A 21,164-nucleotide genomic window follows, 5' to 3' on the forward strand; every position below is an offset into this window, starting at 1 on the left:
AGGACTTAGGCATGTTTAAAATTATTTGGCAAAGGCTAATCGTTTCAACTCATTTTTAGGTGAAATGAAAGGTATCTGACGGGCCACATTAGTAGCAAAGTTAGCCTTTTTAAGTCTTCTTTCAACTGTTTTTCTACTAATTTAAAAATCATAATCATTTTGAACTTCCATTGAAGCTGCTTTTGGTATAATAAGGACATTATCTTTAAATTTTGAAAGAATTACACGATCTTGCCTAGGCGTACTCTTGCAAGGTCGCCCTTTTCTGACTAAATTATTCGTCGAATTTGTCAGTTTATGTTTGTTAATTTGGTAGTAAATGGTTTGTCGGGGTACTTTATAAAATAGTCTGAGGTTCTGGACCGAAATACCTGCTTGGTACTTAATTATTATTTCGTTTCGCTGGATTTGGCTTAGCTCCCGTGTTTTTCCCATGTTTTCATTAAATAACGGTACAGAAATTAGGAAAATTGACAAAAAAATGTATTAAAGCTGCTAAAAGATTTATAAGTTGGAGTTATAAATAACAAACAACGTCCTTTAATGCGCACGAAACAAATAAGAACTGATTGAATGCAATGTCATAATATTTTTGTCCACCCAAAAATTCATGATCTCTCACATAACGTGACATAGCAAAGAAGTCAATTTACATATCAGAAACATCTTTTGCTTTTTTTAAGTTTTAAATATAATCTCTTACTGGAAAGTGAAATGGATCCCGTAACTTTTACGAGTACAAAGAGACACGCGCTGGAATATAGCTATAAGCTGTGTCAAAATACTTATGTCCACGATTGTATATCAGAAAATGTATAAATACAGGCTGAGTTTTTTAAAAATATAAAAAATAACATCCACTAATAACTTATCCTAAACCTATTCCGTTTTTTTAGCTGTTTTCTGGGACTTATTATTATGTTTGTTTTTATTTTATTTTCCCCAACAAAAAATATTTCTTAAAGCTGCTTTAGTTTTTTTTTAGTACGCGTATTTTCTTTACTATTTTCTCGGAAAATAGTTGGAAAAGTCAGGGAAAGGCTGCGCCGGTGAAATACTTTGGACGCAACTTAGGCCCCGTTCGCGGGCAGCACACTCAGACCCACTCGGAGGACTCAGTGTCTGGCTACATGTGTGTGTGTGTGTGTTAAAACCCTGTTAGCGTGCATATGTGTGTATGTTTGTTGGCAATTTCCGCTCCTACATTTCCGTTCGTTTTGTCACGTAGTTTATGAATGAATTTAACTGCCGTCGGTGGTGCCGATGACGATGACGTTGACGAGAAGGACGCGAGGCGGAGGACATGAGCTGAGCTGAGCGAAGAGTGAAGAACGGGGTATGGTGGTGCGACGGCCATAAAGCTTGTTGATATGTTTTAATGAGCACTTTCTACATGCACATGGTGCAGATGGGGAACTAAAAAGCTTGCAGCATGCCCAGCCAACTGAATGACACTCGTCGCACATTTAAAGGGCGCCACTCTGCCTTCCAAAAGGGGCTCCCCAGCAAATTGCTGGCTTGCAACTTGGGTTTGCTCACTTGCCACACCCCAAAAAAAAAATGGGCAATCGTTTTTAGTTTGATTAGTAGTTGTAATTGGTTAGAAAAGTCAAAAAATTATGTAAATTAAAATTAACACTTAAGTGCTATCATGTCAATGAAACACAGCTTGGGAATTATAGGCATTTCGTATTTTGCTTTTTTCAAAAAATCATTAGAATCATTAATTAACACAGTTTTTCTTTACATTTTCTTTTTATGAAATCTTTTAACTATACAATAAACTACTTTTCTCTAGAAAAAAACCTATTTATCTTCCTTTTTCTATACTTTCTCCAAGTGTACACCCCCACCTTTATCTCTTGCTCACTCCCCCCGAAGCCCCCTTGACTCATGACAAAAGACTTGGCCGAAAAAAAACTTTTTTAATTACATTTTTCATTTCCTCCTCGCGCCACATTACGTATACGCATATGTGGCACGCTCGAATGGGTTGAATATATATCTGTATATATGTGTGTGTGTGTAGCTGGAAGGGCTTTTCGATGGCAGCATATTCTGACAGTTTTCACAGCCAATAAAAATGACCGAAAAACTTGCCTTATTGGCATCTGAGCTGAACTCTTGCTGTAATATCCTTTAACGTATCCTGAGAGATTTCCCCCACCCCCCCTCGCTTGTTGTGCAACAACGATTTAGCGATTGCCCTGTCACTCCACTCTGAAGCATCCACTGGTGCTGCTGCTCCATCCTTTGTGGATGGGTGACTAACTGCCGGACTGTTGCGACAGCTTTTGGCTATTCCTTGTAGTTTCGGCCAAAAGAAGTCCAAGCAACAAAGCTGTCAATAACAAGTGTGGCCAATATGCTGCCAAAGATGCCCAGATTGAGGCAATAGTCGAGGGTAGTCTAAGGAATTTTTGTGCTTAAAATTGAAGCCAAGATATTAAGCTGAAATAATAGTGATTTTCGGTAGATAATGAGTTATATTGTTTGCTAAATCAATATTTAAAAAAATTCCTAATATCTAAAAATTCGTGGTAATATAGTTTGGAGGGTATTGCCCTTCTTAATCTCTATTTCTTGGCACTATTCCAGCTACCCTCGCTGGGATTGCTTTACTTTGTGCTTTGCTATACTTAGTTGTTGCCGGTTGTCTTGGGTAAAAATCCATCGACAACTTGTTAGATGTTAGAGCGGTTGCGGCAGCTTCCGTCTTCAAAACCGATAGAATAGAGAGTGGGGAATACATGAAGGAACATGGTCAATGGCAGCCGCACAACGATTTATGCTTCAGGACACTGAAAAAAAATACACAAAAATAAATATACACAAAAAAATGTCACTTATGGTAAATGGTGAATTTATTGCAAAACCATGGGAATGGTGTTATTTATTTATAAAAACGGAATTTCCATAATTACTTAAGCGTGAAACGGAAAAAAATATATGAAAAGGCAAAACAAATTAAATAAACGCTTTTATTTTCAGAAATATATATATATATTTAATTTTAAAGCAGACAAAAATTAGCCTGTTAATGCCTTTGTTATTTTTTTTTTAATAATTATTTAATAAAAGGCATTTTAGCCTTTTACAATTTGAAGATTGCCAGGCATTGAACACTTAATAAGCTAAATCATTAATATTGCATTTGTTAAAAGGCCGACACTTGAATTTATTTATATTTTGACACATTTTTAAGCTGTAAATAACTTGTAATATAATTATATTAATATTTATTGTATTTAATAAATTGTTTGGTATAATTTTCCTGTCAGTGCCAATTTTCCGTGCAGCTGCTCAATGCTGCTCTGCTCTTTTTTACGGATACTGTCCGGCTGTAAGCTCGGGGAGACACTCGGTTTGATTTCTCATTGGTCCTGCTTCGGATCCAGCTCCTGCTGCTGTCCGGGCTCCATTTCACGTAGTCGTAGTCGGAGGCCAGCGGCGTTTTACTTATGAGTGTCATGCGTCGCAAATCTCTGCTCAACTCGCAAGATACATTGCCGCACATGCAGACAGATATAGCAACAGAGATTGAAAGATACAAGTTACAAGGAGAGATGTGTGTGTGTGTGTTTTTTTTCAGGATAAAGCTGCTGGTTTTTGTGGGGGGAGGTGCTCTTTTTTTTCCCCCTGCTCAATGCATGTCAATTTGTGGTTTTTTATACAATTCTCTGGCCATTCCACCCGAGATACTGCCACCGTGAAAATCGTTTACGGCCAAGAGGAGCTGCAACAAAGTCCAAGGAATTTACAATATTTATGTGATTTGAATGCGGGCTTAGATGCTTGTAGAGCCAGCGGATCATGATGCGGGCGTTGCTTGGGATCTTCTTGCACTTTGTAATGCATTTCCATGGCTGCTTGTTTTCCTTTTCGAACGAACTTTCCCGCAGCAAGGCGAGGAGGAGCAGGAACAAGTTGCCAAATTTATTTGCGTTTATCTTTGTGCCAAAAGTTTTTGGTTAACGTGTTTGCCATTGTCAACAACTTTGTTGTGGTGCCATGCACCGCTCAATCCCTGCTTTTCCACCCGTCTTGCGATTGCAATTGCTTTTGCCAAGTTTTTTTGGGCAAATTGTTTGTTTTGTTCGGCGCGTGCACTTTTTTCTTTTTTCTTTTTTTTTCCCACAGAGTTTTTCTCTTTGGTTTTTCGGCTCTTGTTCGTTCGTCCTTTTGGGACGTGCGTGTGTGTGTGTTTGTATGTAGTGCCACGCCTCCTACCATCCCTTCCTGTATCAATATTTGACTTGTTGTATTGCCGTTTGAAAGCGCCGAATTTTCGCATTTTATTGTATTTCGTTTTGGCCTCAGCATTCGGCATTTAAGTCAAGCGTTAAATGTTTTCCCATGCTCGATTTTCTACGGGTCCGTCTACGTACATATATAGGTGTACATGTGTGTACATGGTACACCCATATCTGAATCTATGCCTCTGTGGCTTTTGCATTTCCAATTTGCCAGCACAAACAGAGAGAAAGCAATTGTGAAATGCATTTAAATGACACGGCACCAAAAATATTTTGCACTCTATTTGCATATTGTGCTTTGATTGCTTTGCAAATCGAATATAATTTTAATTCTTCTGTTGACCAGGCTTAAAATATATATCTAGCATTTAATTGATTGCCAGGACGGGCTGCAGGGAGGCTAAGTAAGACTCTAAAGGCCCGAAAGACTCTCCAAGGGCTTGTCTGGTTGACAAATGGTATTTGGCAAGTAAAGTAATGTGATAGCCCAAGTGTGGCAATTTTTTGATTGCCAATAATTTTGGAGAAGCTTTGAGGGGTAATGGAATCCCTGATGTCCTTACTGGCTTGTCTCAAATCAGTTTTAAAACTGATAGTTATGGTTTGAATGTAATATATATAAAATATTGTCTATAAAATGTTGAAATGGATTTTTATTTTAATTATATATGAAAGCCTCTCTATTAATTAGTAAGAACTTGCAAAATAATACAAGCTTAGACTATATGTACTTTAAATTAGTAATCAAGAGCTAAGTTTGTTTTAATATTTACATACTCTTAATTATATTTGCAAAAATCTCTTTAAAATTCCCAAATCAAATGAATGTGTAAGAAATGGGATTTTCAATTTATTTAATTTTATTTATGAACATTTGAAGCATAATTAAATTGAAACGATGCTACATGTCAGTATAGTTTCAAGTGGTTTGCTCTGCAAAAATATTTTGCATATTTTGGTGGAATCCTATTCAATTCGATTAAACAATTCCGGGGAAAATCGAGTGAACTAACACAGATATATGAATGTATACAAACATATGTACATTTATAGCGCATAGCATTTTCCACACAATTGGAAACTGAGAAACAGAATCTGCAGTTCGAGGCAGACTCCAGGACTCCACGATAATCGAGCATTTACCATTTGGGAAGTGAACCATCTGGCTGTCCTTCTGTCCGTCTGTCTCTTTATCTGCCGTTCCATTCGCCCATTCACACTGCGATATTGCCCCATAAATGTTAACTGTATTACCCGAACTCATACCCATACCCATACTCAGACTTATACCCACACTCAGTCTCCCATTCCTGTGCACAACCAAAAGAAAGAGAAAGAGTGGAGTTCACGTGGCCTTGTATTTAATCAGCTTTCGTTTTACCTTTCTTTTACTTACAGGTAAGTGCTCATATCCCTTTGCTGTCAACTTTAAACTGCAATTTGAGGGGGGCGCCCGGCGAGAAAGGATGAATGCGGATGCGACAAAAATGTCACAAGTACGGGTTGTAAAAAAGAATCCCCTCCCTTCCGTCTGTTCATATATGAAAGTAATAAAAAAGGGAACCTTGACATAAACCTTAGAGATATGGGCAAAAAGTGTTCACATATCTAACGCACAAAGTCTAACAATAACCGAGAGAAAAAGAGAGAGAGAGGAGACGGCTTGGCGGTGAAGCGCGGGGAACTCAAAGGGAAACCGGAAGGAATGAGGCAGGAGCAATCTGCCTTAACTTTGGTAACAAGTTTTTGTTATTGTTTTCATATGCATGTGTTTGTCCGTATGTGGGTGTGAGTGTGTGTGTGTTGCCTGCGTCTGTGTGTGAAGGCAGCTGTCAAAAATCAACGCAGACGTCAACGCTAAAAAGCAACAAACAAAGAAGAAAGGGAAGTTAGTTAGTGTAGCAACCATGAAGATACCTAGGAAAAAATGTATTAATTTCTTATTGATTTTTTCTAAAATTGTTTAGAGGTTATTTTGTAATGATTTTTGTGTTTGGAGTCAGTAAAAAATATAAAAGATTAAAATTAAAAGTTAGACTTATTAAAATTACTTCAAGTTGATAATAATAATTCAGTTTTACTTTGACATTTCATCCTTTCAGAAAAGTAAAGTTTTTTCTATAAGAAATCTAATGAAGTCTGAAAATCTAGTACTTCAATTAATTAATTAATAACTGTTTTAATTAATAAATAATTTATATACCCTCCTACCCTCCTATTACTAGGTATTCAAAAAGACTCAAACAAGTATGAGAAAGAGAGAGCGACAGAGGCAGCGGGCGTTGGACACATGTTGAAAATGTCAAAAAGTAGGCAACATGTTGTGTGTGTGAGTGTGGAAAGCCTGCCGTGCCACGCCCCCTCACCGCCCGCTGCCTTATTGTATTTAGATATTTTTATAAGTTTACTACAAAACACATAAGCACGAACACACAAACACATGGCCTAAAAAGGCAGGGCACTAAGGTCACAAAGAAAGAAAGCTTTAAAAATTCTTCACATCTTGCCACCGTTTTATTTATTTATATATATATACATACACTTCTATATATATTTATATTTATTCTTTTTTTTTTTTACGCTGTTGTCACTGCTGCTCCGTTGTCAGCTGCCAACTATTTTCGAGGGCAAAAAGCGCTCATTGATTTTTATGGCCAACGCCTGCCAAGTGACAAGCGACAAGTTTCATGGACTTGTCAGTCCACAGATAATCGTTTCTCCTGCTAGGGGATAGGTGATGATAAAAGCAGCTGAATCATACAGTTTTTATACGGATTCTTTTCTCATTTTTATTGATGATTAACAATAATGAATAGCTGAAAAGACTTGGCTAGACTTGAAAGTTGTGAGGATAAGATTTCATTTAAAACAACCTCAACTCTGACTTAACTTACAAAATTATCGTTTCAAACATTAAAATTGAAAGTTCATGGCAGAATAATTCAATAAAATTGGCTCAAAAATAAAAGTTATAATTAAATAAACGTGGGCCCAGAATCTTGAAAAAGGTTCTTGAAATCCAGGAAATATCTCAAGAGCCAAGTTCCCAGAAATACCAATCATGGATGCGTTTCAAGAAACTCTCCTCGAATCGCAAACAATGTATTTAACCCCTCTCTATGCCAGTGGTTTCTTTTCGGCATTGTGTTGACTTTCTGATTATTTGGCTTTTAGTTGATTATAAACAGGAGATGTAGGAGGAGGAAGACGGTGGGTAGGATTCATATTCACAGGACAGCACAATGGGCCGGTCCTTGCCCAACTCGAGACATTGGGACAAAAGGCTCGGGCTGACGCCCATGAGAAACGGCAAACGGAACTGTGACAAAAGGGATGATCTGCTGTAAAGTAGAAGGAGGCATCCCGGCACATGTGTGTATCCTTGTCATACACTATCGGAACGAGCTTTAAGTTCGCCTCGTTTCGTGTCATAAACGGGAAGTGGCGAGCCCTGGACAACGGGAGCTCAGCTGTGCTAAGGAATGGCTCTTGGTTTTGGCCTCGGTTTCCGTTTCGGTTATGGGTTTGGGCTGTGGGCTGTCTTTCTCCTTTTTGGACGAGAATCAATTTAACGCACGCACGAGTTCGCTTGCCAAATCAGTGAGAAAATTCCTTCGCAGAAAACTATCGAGGCCAATGAGCCAAGTCCTGGAGAAAAAAAAAAAAAAGAGAAACCCTTTAATGTTATCGCGTCGTTATCGTTATCGTCTTGTTCCGTTCCCGAGGCTTTAAACTTGACACACATTTCTGCCAGGGCGGAGGAAAGTTAATCATGGACGAGGAGAAGGAGGAGGAGTCGACTAAACAACTTTGATTTCACTCAAGAAATGGCAAGTAAACAAGCCAAAACATCTACAGCAGACGCGTACATACTTCAGCTTAGTTTGTAGGATTTGCCTAGCTTATTTTGCAACGAGGGTTGATTGATGGATATGCTTTGGCAAGTGGTTTTTTGTACTAGGAAAGTGAAAGGAGAGCCAAGGAAATAGGGAAATGTAACAAAAAATAATAGAAAATGAATTCTAGGTTGTGGGATGGAAAATATATACTCTGTTTAATAAGCTTTTTATTTTATATGATCATCATTTATTTTTATAATATTCATTAATTAAATAAAATTATTTATCAAATTGTTCATGAAAATAACTTCCTAAACGTGCTTGTCACTTAATTTTGATTAGAGTTAAAGAAAATTCGACTTCAGGGACTCGGAGTAGGGCAAAGTTTTGACTTGACTGATTTGGCAAATTAAATAAATTGCAATTAGGCTCACAACTTGGACTCTGCACTCCACACTTTAGTGGAAAGCTAATTTCCTGGAGCAACCCTCTCTTTCTCTTTCGCGCTGTTTGAGCGCAGAATTTGAAAATAATTTCTTGGCGAATGCTGCCAAACGCAGGCTAACCTCTGCCACTCTGGCCACCCCCTGAGCCCCAAGCCGACCCGACCCCTTCAAAATCCATTCCCTGAACTACCCCCCACAGCCTCATTCCACATCAGGCCACATCCAAACAAGAACAACAACTGCCTAAGACACTTGCGATTTTAGCTTTCAGTTTGTGTTTTTTTTTTGTGTTTTCTTTTTTTTTTTTTCTCGACAGCGAATTAGGTTAAGCGGCATGCGGTGTGGGCGAATGTGTGTGCCAGCATGTTCCTGTATCTGTGTTTAAGTGCACTGGAAGAAATTTAAGGGGTTTTATAAAAGGAATTTTCGCTGCTTAGGTTTTTAGGTTCTTAACTCCAATAATTTTATTGGTTTCTGGTTTTTAGAATATCATTTTGAAAATTATTAAAAGGCTTTTTAAAAATGTTGGATAATTTCTTTTGTAGTTTCTCTTTTAAAATATACTTTTTCTTATTTAAAAATATATATTTTTCACAGTGTACATCTCTCTGTATATGCGAGAAATATTTGTGTGTGCGTTTTTATCCCGGGCTAACTGAAACTCAATTGGATGTAGCTCATGCCCTTGTCCCGAACTTAAACGCTGAAATGAGCAACTTTTGCGCCAGAGTGTGTGTGTGTTGTGTGTAGCAGCAGCAGCAGTAGCAACAACAAATAAAATTCACATAAATTATATACATTTCGTGCTGTCGCCGTTGTTGTTCTTGTTGCAGTTGCTGTTGTCAGCCATTACGTTACGCTACGTCGAGCCGCCTTTGTTACCTTTTTTTTTTGCCTTTGCTCATTTCATTTCGTTTCGTTTGGTTTCGTCTGGCTTTTCTTTTGTTTTTAGCCTCCTGCATTTAAATTAAGTCTAAATGTCGACAAGCGGCCATAATTGTTGTAGCAGTTGTTGTTGTTGTTCCGCCCGAATGCCGAAGTTGTCACAGTTAACGAGACAACAGGTTTGGAGCGCATAAAGCGCAGACTTTATAGTTGGATTCGAGGGTGTCCTTTTTGTTATTTTTTTGTTGTTGTTTTGTTTTAAGTCCTGATCCAAGCTGGAAAGCTTTACTCCTTGCAGCTGCTCCAAAAGTCAACCACTTGGAAAAATATATGTTGTTATCTTTGAAGGTCGATGGCGATATTAAGAAAGTAAGATACCCAAGTTTATGGTAATAGGGGAAATGAGGTCGATGAGTTTAGAAATTTTCTTATTTTTCTTCTCATAAATTGTGATGAATAATAACAAATAATATAAAAATGGTATTTCATAGTGGAATTTCCCCCTTACCTTTCCCCTTACCTAAAAAAATAAATCTACCCAAATTATAAACGTATTTAAAAGAACACTCCATATAAATATCTTGTAAAATCTTAATTAATTTATTTTCTCTGTGTGTGTGTGGTAAGTACACAAACCCCTGTGTACATAATTCAGCCATGCACATGCTGCTCGTGGTGGCTTATATTGACATTTCGATCGCCGACGCTGCCGCACTGGGCGAAAGCAGCGAGGCCATATTTATTTTCAATTTAACTTTAATGCTCGCGTGCTGCAACCAAACAAGCCAGGGCTAAAGGACTACACCGCCACCGTAAGCTTGTTGCATGCCCCGTCCGCATTTGTCCCGGCCAAGTGTAATTTATGACCCCAGCAGCAGCAGCGGCAGGCGGCAGTAAAGTTAATGCGTTCGATCCGAAACAAGTTTGAAAACAAACCGTATGCCAAACCGGATGACCCTCATCATAATTGAAATACGCTAAAAACGAAATGCTGCCAAAAAGTTTATAATGGTACGCTATGTACGCCCACGTCCAGTCGGTCATTTTGAAAGCGGATAGAGGAAAGCTAATGCCCGGAATCGATACTAACGATGTCCCACAACATTCATTTCATGGTTCCAGGTTGCATCTGGATTATGAGCAAGATAAATTACCATTTACAATGGGTTTTTTCTTTGGTTAAAGCCAAACTTGGTTTCAAAGGGAATGGGAAATATGAGTACAATTTGCATAAATAAAGCTAAAAAGTGGTCTTTTATAAATAGCAGAGATTTTGTAGGGCACAATTAAGCTTAAACAGTATTTAACAAATTAATTGGCTTAGCATTAGGTTAAATCGAAATATTTATTAAATATTCAAGACTATTAGACTGATTTAAATACGAAAATAATAATTGTTCGCTTGACTTTCCAACCAAGAATCACAATAAAAGCTTATATTTTAAGATAATAAATAATTTGAGCCTAAAAGCCACATTTAAATCTCTCTGCACTTGTTGCTGCCCACTTTTAGGCTTAACCGGAAATGAGGAAATCAAGCAAATCGCTCGTCAAAAATGGCGGACTCAGCATCAGGTGGCAGCAAAAAAAAAACTATTGCCTACTTATCAGCTGCGAGTAGGGATTCACGCAAATTATGCTAATTGCTTGCCGCGAAACCTTTCAAAAGGACACAGACAAAGATACAAAAGTGCTGGCCAACCTTTAGCCTTGCTCAAAATCCCCAACAATTATTTAACTGTGTTCTCTTAGCATAGATTCATAAATATTTTACGACTTTTCATGTCACAATTTGTTTTTTCAGGGGCCCCGAGAAGCGCCTGAAAATTGTTCATTTAAATTTTAATTGCTTTATAAATGCTAAAAAGTCCTTGAACTTTTTGCGTAAGAGTGAAAGTGCTTCAGCTTTTGGGCGAGGCTGGGTCCAGGTCACCGCCCACCGGCCTGACCCGGCCCCCAGCCTCTCTCTCATCTCATGAAATATGATAAAGCTGCCCTTGGACCCGGCAAGGAGCAAGCAAAGAGTGAACATTTTGCTAGTTTGAAGCATTTTCGAAATGAAAAAATCTCAACATACACACTCGAATATATATACACAGTATGTATATGTGTATATATTTTAATAAAATGTTCACGCTCAACTTTGGCAACTTGGGCCGAAAAGACAAACAGAAGCAACAATGAGCAGCGTCAGTGGGCTATTTAGTTGCAATTGTTGTTGCTCCCTTATGTTGCTACGTAGCCTGCAGCCTGCACAGGAAGGACAACGACAACGACAACGGCAACGCGTCGGAGTCCGTCCTGTCAGCGGAAGGACGAGGCAAGTGCCCCGAGGGGCAGAGACAGCACTGGCAAACAATAGATGTGTTAGCTGCACATGTGTGATATGCCTCTACATACGTAATGAGTAACACGAAATGATGTCCGTTAGGTATACTTGAGAAATTTTTAAGTGCGTGTCTATGTGTGTGTTTGTTCTCGCACTTTGGGCACATTTTCACCACTCGGGGGACTCGGTCATTTCCGGTAGAGGCAGCAGGACCCATATCCGTCCGCCTGCATAACGAGTTTGGATTATTATAATTTTGATCAAAATGTTGTTGACAAAAATCTAATCACTGCCATTATCCTTGTGGGCTCAGCTCCGTTAGGGTATCTCCGTTTCCGCTGCTGGCTTATATTACGTCTTTTTGCAAATTCTGCACATTTTGCAACCCCCTTCTGCCAGGATGTTCTTCTTGTGTTACGCCATGCCGTTTGTTTTCATTGTTTGTCGTTAAGGGGGTAAGGACTGCTGCTCCTGTTCCTGCTGCTCCTTCCCAGCCTGCCGGCAGTTTGTATTTAATGAATGAGCAGCTAAGCACACACAGACGCAGGCCTTGCCTTGCCTTCCCTCATGTTGCCAGGCTAAAGTGGCAATTAGAAAGTTGCTTAAAAACAATAGCCAGTTGGCCATCTCGCTGTCGAGTCCTCGGCAGGGTGTCCTTCAAGGTGATTTATGCGCCTACGCCAAATTAGCCTTGGCGTTGCATTCTCTCTCTAGTGGGTGTGTGTGTGTGTCAACATTAATTATGCATTGGATTCGAGCCGGAGAGCTTCACACGCTGCTGCATTTTCATTTGCAGAGCTGCCCAATGCCACAAAAAAAGAGGAACACGCGAAATGGAAAAGTCAGTCAGTCAGCAAGAGAATACAAATTGTGAGATTCAACCTGAGTAATTCGTTGCGGTGGATAGGTATTTTTCTTTACCAGGATAAATTACTGGCATTAAAAAGGAAACTAATTTTGAGAATCTAGCTGGCATCTCCTTCTTTTCAAATGGCTTTAAATTAGGACTTGGAAGGACTTGATTTTCAGATGTTTTTCATTGAAGAAATATAATTAAATTATGCTTCTTTTTGGCTTTATATTGTTGAAGCATGTATAAAATACTTTGGAATAATATCCTTCTTAATCTGAAGGTATTATTATATTCAAAAGTTAAGTATATCCTTGCTTCTTTAACTTATTTTATGAAAAAATACCTTCAATATTTTCAAGAATTTTTTTTTGTTCCTTTGGAAATTCCCTTCTTTCTTCTCCTTCGTATTAACTCCCCCTAAAGCCTGAAGTAATGTTAAAGTCTGGAATATTCCTGCGAATCCTTCTTAGCTCCTCAGGTGTGGGTTAAAACGAGGAAAACTCGATTCGGTTTCTGTCGCCAATTTCTTATGCTTATGCCTTTCCCCAAGCGGAAACGGGGGAGGTAGGAAGGCTTGTGGCTTATGAGGTATTGTCCTTATGCTCCTTCCGTTTGCCTGCCGCCTGCCTTACGCTGCCTCCCGCCATTCGCAGCTCTTTTATTATGTGTATTTTTTATTGTATTATTCCTTTGTTGGTTTTGGCTTTGGTTTTTCAACTTCGTTTTACGCTTCAGCGGCATAAATATATAAATTATTAACTCACCGCACACCCATACATGCATGCAGGCATGCGTGCGTCTGTGTGACTGGGTCCTGGCGTCGCCTACTATGGCGCCAAGGACTCGAAGAGAGACCCAAGGACCACAGGACCAAAAGGCATCTCCTTCGCTTTTGCCATGTTGTGGCCTTAGCCCTTTTTCGCAAAGCTACACTGGAAAAATTTAAGTTTTAGAACCTTTGATTTAAAGGAAATATTTAAAAATATATTTTTAAACCTGTTTTTAACTTATAGTTAATGTTAGGAACTTGAAGTCGAAGATGATTTTAATTTAAAGGTACATTTTGGTATTTTTGTACGTTCAAATAATGTAAAGTATAGCTTTGCTCTAGTTTCAAAGAACTTTTTAAAAGGGAAATTTTGTAAAATATATTTAAAAATAATTCTTGACTTATAAGAGTATGTCAAGAATCTTCTCAAATAGTATATATTTTTAAATTTAAAAGCAAATTTGACATTTTTGTATTAAAAGAAATTTCAAAATAACAGTTTGTAATAAGATCTCAGATCTTTTTTCCTTAGAAATTAATTAAAAATGTATTTAAAAATATTTTTACTTATAAATAATGTTAACAAGTTCAAGTTAAAGATTTGTTTTTAATTTATCTGCAACTGTGGCATTTTTTTCTTGCCTGTATTGTTTGTTATGGCTGCCGGCTTTTTCTTTCACCTTTCCACTTACGAGTGTATGCCCTCCTTCGCTCTCTCACTGGTTTCCCTTATTGTTTTGTATTATTTTTAGTTATTTTCCTGCTACCCCCCCTCCCCGCCATCCTGGGGGCGCGTGTGTCTGCATGATTTATGATCACACATTTATAGTGCTGACAATTGAATGATATTTTTGCCATCGCCGCCAAATGCGTTTCTGGGTGCCCGGGGAAGGAAGGGGCCCACAACGAATGCGCTTTGATCGATGGCAGCAACACCCTCCTTCTCCTTCTCCTCCTCGGAAAATGGGGGGTGGAGCCCAGTTGATTTGTGTGACATTTTTAAGTGACATTGTTTGCATTTGTGGCACTGTTGACCGAACTCAGCCTTAGGTTATATTTATTTGCGAGCGCACAAATATGCCAGATGATATATGGATGTGCCAGAGGGATACTACATACCAAGTGCTTGTATCTATTTGAATATATAATAATTCCATTTAAAAACGAATGAAATACGCTTCCAATTTTGGTTGGATTTTTTATGTTAGCTGTTAGAATGTTATTTGCATTCTATTCTATTCGAATACAAAAATTCGATTTTCTATGGCAACAAAAGTCTGTGATAGTGTTTTACGGCCAGTATATATCCGTTGAGTGCACTTTTATTTTTATGTTCGCGCTGAAAAAGCAAACAAATGGCAACCCATAAAGTTTTATATCACATACAAAGATTGATTACAATTAATTATAAACTCATAATTAAATTACAACATATATTTATTTGAATTAGCGCTTTACAAAAGGCATATTATAAGGGTTTTTATTTTCTATTCTATATTCCTGACCTTCCTTGTGCAAGGCTTTGATTTACTAACTCCTTGGGAATAGATAAATATATTTCTTTTAGGAATAGGAATTAGAATTTAGCATTCATTTCAGTATGTTGTATGTGCATTTGACTTCCAGCCAAAGGTAAACAAACGAAAATGTGGCAAACTTCAATTATTGCCAGATACTACGTGAAGCTTTCCAAAAATTTTAATCAACATTTTTGCACAGTTTTTAGTCTCAGCAAACACACAGAGAAAAAGAGACAGAGACTGGCCTAGACACTTATCAAAATGTCATTAAAAATTCACTTTGCCATTGCCAGGAGTCTGTCCTTTGCAGAAGTCCAGAAAAAACAACAAAAGTCCTAGAGACCGGGGCGGGAGACATCCTGGGAGCGAGACGACGCCGCCTGGCGACAGCCCAAAAATGTGCTTGTTTGTGCAATTTCAATTTGATATAAAATGTAACCATTGGGAAACATAAATGTCATTTGAGATAAACGTAAAAATTGCCGTTTGATGGCGCTTGGTGTAAAATTACATGCAGCAGAGCATAAAACAAGACTGAGGAGGAGACCCGACCCAACACAACAAAACGAAATAGGAGAGGTGAGGTAGAAAGTTATGGCCAAAATCGGGGCACAAAGCAGAGCAATCACCTGACGGCGACGGCGACAGTAAAATTTAATCAATTGTGTCGATTTCCTTACCAGTCTCCTGGCCACTTGAAATAATTGAAAACACACAAAGTTGAAGCTAATTTGAATTCATCGAACGGCAGGAAACCAAAGTGTTTTCGAAAATCAATTTCTATTTCCCACAGCGAATGAAATTCACAATGAAAATTGCTTCACTTGTGGAAGTTCGTGTGTGTGCTTGGTATTCAAATACTAGGTTGTGTCTATATTGTATTTAAAAAGTAGCACCAAACACAGTTTTAAAGTTAAATAGTTGTTCACGAAAACTATTCGCAGAAAAGTTTTTGAAAGATATTCGCACGTAGCTGCCAGAAAGTATTCTATGCTTTCACGCACTAAGAGCACTGGGTATTCTATAGAAGAGACAATCGATTATTTTGGCTTTCTCTGGTAGTTCTCATTTCCCATTGAAAGCTCATTTCAATCATGATAAAGCAAGATGCGAAATATCTCGGCAATGCCTTTGATTAACACATGTCTCTGACTGGAGCAACCAGGGGTATATTTATCGTTACAAAGTCAGCGTCATCATCATGGTCATTATCTTTACCGCGAGAGAAACGTGAGCGGGAGTCATCGCGAAACTATAGGGGAATGTTGTATATATATTTTATTACAAACATCGCGCCACTGCTGTACATTTGCCGTAACAAATGAGTGAGAAAGAGGCTGGCAAACAGACAGTCAGACACGGCCGAGTGTTGTGCGTGTCTGTTTACCGCTATTCAGACACACACATACACTCCGAGAAGTCTGGATCATCCGGCATTGTGTTGGCCATGCACAAACAGCAGGCAGGCAGGCAGGCAGGCTGGAAGGGGAGGTAAACGGGTCCTGCGGAGTGAGTTATGAAATGTTGACAAGACATTTTATTGCACACACACGCATAAATCATGAACAGCCGGAGGCAGGACTACCGCAGTTGCACAACCCTTTTAAATGTAACTACGTGGCCCAAGTAAAGATGTCTTATTACGGCAATAAAGTGACCATTGCACGGCCCAGCAAGAGGGATTTATATGGGGTCCACATGACGCATGAGTAATATAGTCTCCTAGCATAAATTAGCCCCGAAAATATACACTCGCTGGAACCCTTAGCCAATGTCAGAGATGGAGATGATGGCAGGCAGTTGACGTGTGATTTGCCAACACGCAATCACCACGTGGCGTATGAGCAATCCGGCTGCAAGTGAATGCACATTGCTCATACGTCGTGTGGGCGTCAAACTCAAAATTCAGGCAACTCTCTGCAATAACTCAGCTGTCTCCCACTCTACTATATTCGTTTTTACTCTCCAATTTCTCCTCTAGCTCTTTTCCTTTTTTCTTCTTTCTAATTGATGTCGGAATTTCCATCCGAAGTTTAGCCCAATCATTATTTGGATTTACTCGACTGTAAACTGGTAACTCCCTTAGCTGCAGGGCCATATCCTTGGGTCTGTTTGCCCACTTGCTCTTTGAACTTGTCCCCAACATCAACAGCGTTTTGGTCATTTGACCTTTTTTCTTTACTTTTTTTTTGTCCCAGTCCCACTGGGACTGGAGAATAAAATTAAATACATCCGCGCTGCAATTCGCGGGCTCAGCTCTTCGCTTTGCACCCTCGTTTTATGTCTGTTTTTACGGGTGAAGTGGTGGAGGCTCCTCCGGCGCACACTTACTTAACCCGGGATAAGGACGTTGGCGAGGGCTCTCTTTTAAATTCAAATCCGCGGACCTTGACACATTTTCAGCTTGGATTCGCAGTTTGCCATTTGGCCCAGGCTCAGGCTCGGGCCTTTCAAAGGATTAGACTTTGGGGCCAAAAAGCGAGAGTGAGTGAAAGTGTTTTCTGGGAGAAAAAGGGGGAAGGAAGGCTTTGGCAAAGACATTGCTTGTTGCCTGATTGTTTTAATTTCTTGGGCAAACAATTTGGCAAGGCTTTAAAGGTTTTCCGTTTTCCTTTGAAGGTGCTCGTTTCAAGGGGAAGGGTTCGTTCGGGTCGAGAACAAATTAAAATGACCTTCACCCAAAACGGGCGTCAAGTGTCGACGGACGACTCACAAAAAACGCAAAATACCTCAACACGTGCGCAGCTCAGAAAAGTATGCAGCATGAAATTCTAGGCAAACTTGCATACATTTGAGGTAGAAAAACTAGTACTCATAATAAAAAAAAATGTTTAATTAAAAAAATATACATAATTGAAGTAAAAACTTCTTACAAGTAACATAGTTCGGCCTTAAAAACTCTTACATTTTGTAAACAAAAATTTATTTAAAAAGGTGAAGGGCATAATTGCAAGCTAAAACATTTTAAACTAATAATAAAATAATTTTTAAAGTACACTTTTCTTAATCCACCTTTAAAAAGCTTTTATGAAAGGAAAGTGTATTAACTCTTGCAAATTTTAGCTTATTTTCCCTTTTTCAAATGCATTTTGGGGTTGCCTGCTCTATATTATTCAGGAATATGTGCCTGTGGTGTAAACATTTAGTGCTACTTATGCGACCGCAGCTGTGCAGGGTTGGGTGTGTGTGTGGGCAGGAACCCTTGGCAGTCGAGTGCCATCAAAGTGTCGCCAACGAAGCTGCCGCCCGAGGCACTTAAGACATTTGCGGCATGCTGCATGCTACACTCGCTGGCTCTCCTGCTCTTACCTAGTCACCTACTCACCTGTCCCCCTGGCCCTGTCCCTGCCCTTGCCCATCCCGCCTCATTAAAGTAATTGAAGTGGGGAAGCGCGGGTCGAGGGACTAAGGAAAGGTGTTAAAAACGACAGCGAATATGTCTATGACTGGCTGCTTGCTCTTCTTGGAATTTTTCCCCGCCAAACATGTTGCCGGGCATTAAAATCATTGTCAGACACACACACCGGCTTCCGTGGAGGAGGAAGAAGAGTTGTGTGCATTATGGCCATCAATTAAGGCTGAAGCCAAATTGTGTTGACACTTGGCTTGATGCTAAGTGAAGGCATCAAAGTCAACCAGAGAGCTGCCAAAAAAAAAAAGACTAAAATAATAATAACAACAAAAAAGAAAATCCTGTGCGAAACTCGCTCTCGGTCAGAGAGCACAAAAAAAAAAAGGCACAAAAAAATGTGAGAACATAAAATATTTACGAGCCATAACAAAAATGAAATCGAGAAAAATGAAAGCAATAAACGGGACCCCTCCTGCGCAGAGAGTCAGGTGTGGATGGCGGCATTGTGATAGGGGAATAACCATATAAATCTATATGTATTTATGTGTGAGCTCCTATATATTTTCATTTGCCATAAACTAACACGGTACGAGGCGAGTAAACAAGGCCATAAAAGTAGAGATCAATTCCTAATGCCCAATCAACTAAGAGGGGAATCCTCTCAAGAGCTCTCTCTCTCAGCTCAAGGAAATTGCAATACAATGAAAAATGCTCAAGCTGGAAATATATAAATATGTATGTATATAGGAAACTGTATCTGTTTTAGGAAAGAAGGTTCGCCTAGGTTCTCGTAGGTTCTCCTCTTTAATTGGACCTTGCCTGGCCTCTTTTGTGGCCATAAATCTGTTACCCGAAATATCCACTTGTGTGACTTCTTCGACTCGTTTTGGTCCCCCCTCATAAACTTTTTCTCGCACATTTGCGGCCACGAAAACTTTCCAGCAGAATGCTCTAAACTTTGTCTAATTATGCGCAAAAATTTCTCCTCGAAAGTGACCGTAAAAGGGGAAAAGTAGACAAGTCATAAAAAAGAAAGGGAAGCGAGCACAAAAAGGGTTTTTGACTTGGCAAAAAAAAAAACGTTTGGCTTTTCGCCCATTAAAGTGGTAGCAATGCAGGCGAAAATGTTCCTGCAGTACATTAACAAATGCGTGTGTCTGTGGCTAACTTTTTAATTACGTTTAATTAAGACTGACCAACAATAGCCCAGCTTAAGTTTCAGTCCAGAAGTCAGCTGTTGGCTGTTGCAAAGTTAAGTAAATAGGCAAAGCGCTGAAAGTTCCTTCAAGCTGGTTTTTTTTTCTTACATTTTTACCATCATCTGTTGTCATAATTAAGTCCGAGACCGGTCTGGGTCCGACTCCGAGTCCTAGTCGGACCGAGCATCCCGTTTAGCCCCTGCGTTGACCAGCTCGAAATCAGTTAAGTGCAGCTGCCGCCGGAGTCAGCCCCATGAGGACTTCTGGCCAAAAAGGAACGAGACGACAAAGCGTTGTACGACGACATCATTAAATTGTTTTCCCCAGCCGCATGTTGCTGCGGGAAAATGGAGCGTTTTCCTGTCTGTAGCTGAAGTTGAGCGTTTGCATTGCAATAGCACTTGGAAAAATATAAAAGGAAACCAAGGGAAAATCTTTATAATATTACAAAAATAAAACAGAGACATCATAAATATTTCTTTGTTTTTTTTTTTAATTATAAAGAAAATTCTTAGATTTGAGGAAAACATTTATTAACTACTGAAATAGTTGCTATTATGTCTAAGTTTATGGTTAAAAATGTAGTTATTTCTAATGATTTTTAGCTAGCTTTTTATAAAGTAAGAATAGATAAAAAACTTCCTGAATTTGTGGATTTTTCTAAGCTATTTTTTCTCGTTTAAATTTTATTTTGCTCACGAAGCTATTGTTGTTGAAAGAAACTCGTTGAAAGCATTTAAAGTAAAGCCAAAGCTATATCATGCTTCATGTGTGTGGATAAACTATGCTGAGATGGCATTTTCTATATATTTCCATTTGATTTTCCGTAAATTAAATGAAAATCCAGGCGGGAACCCATACCATCCTTTAATTGGTTTCAAGTGCTCGCGTTTTTCGGGGGCTTCTTGTCAATTTGCCAGCTGCCAGTTAGTGCCGTCTCTATATCCTTGCATCTCTCGCTCCGAAAAATACAAATAGACTCTGGAGCCAAATATGTTTGCTCAGGCATGAGTGCTATCGACTCTGTATTCGCTTGGGTTCATCGTGGGTTCGTATTTCGTATTTTTCATTTTTCGTTGTTTTTTCCCCTTTTCTCTGGCTGTTTGCATTTTTGCTCAATGAAGTGCATCATCATCATCATCATCAACAGCCCGAGGAGGAGAGCTTCTCCTTCTTGCAGACGCCATAAAAAAAATACATAAATTGGCATCGCTATCGACTGCATATTCTTCTCAGTTTGTCAATGAGTCAATCCGGCAGCTCACGCCCAATTGCGCAATTAAATAGGAGGTCCTTTGCCATCATCACCACCACCACAATTGTGGCAAGGTCGCATTCGTAGTCGCCTTCTCTTTTTATTAGCGAAAATTGCTGCTTGTCGAAGGCAGTTAATATTAATCAATAAATTGTGGTTTGGCCATAACCTTTAGATGGGAACTCGCTCAATGGCACCTGCCATTTGAAAGGACATAATAAAAATTCCGTTGCATTCGATGAGGTCCTCGCCGCTGCCTCTGTGTGTGTGTGTCGCTATGCCAATCGATAAGCCTTTTGCATAGAGCTGGGGGAGGTAGGATGAGGATGCCGTGGTGGAGGCTGCTACCTTTCAGAAAACTTTAAATGAAAAACTTTAAGTGCTGTGAGGCATGTGAGTGAGTGAGAGAGGTCCCCTGCACAGTGGTCGCCTTTCTCCTAGGCGATGGAACGTGCTGAAGT

The 21,164-nt window shown here is 39.2% G+C and overlaps 1 long non-coding RNA gene across 1 annotated transcript; it reads left to right on the forward strand.

The window, feature by feature from the left end:
• Window positions 1–7,169: 7,169 nt before the first annotated feature.
• LOC138929666 (uncharacterized) lies at window positions 7,170–7,865 on the forward strand. The gene is made up of 2 exons (XR_011445896.1): window positions 7,170–7,358; window positions 7,431–7,865. It is a non-coding gene; the product is annotated as an uncharacterized lncRNA (long non-coding RNA).
• Window positions 7,866–21,164: the final 13,299 nt, after the last annotated feature.

The sequence above is a fragment of the Drosophila kikkawai genome, chromosome 2L, assembly GCF_030179895.1.
Source record: "Drosophila kikkawai strain 14028-0561.14 chromosome 2L, DkikHiC1v2, whole genome shotgun sequence".
NCBI lineage: Eukaryota > Metazoa > Arthropoda > Insecta > Diptera > Drosophilidae > Drosophila > Drosophila kikkawai.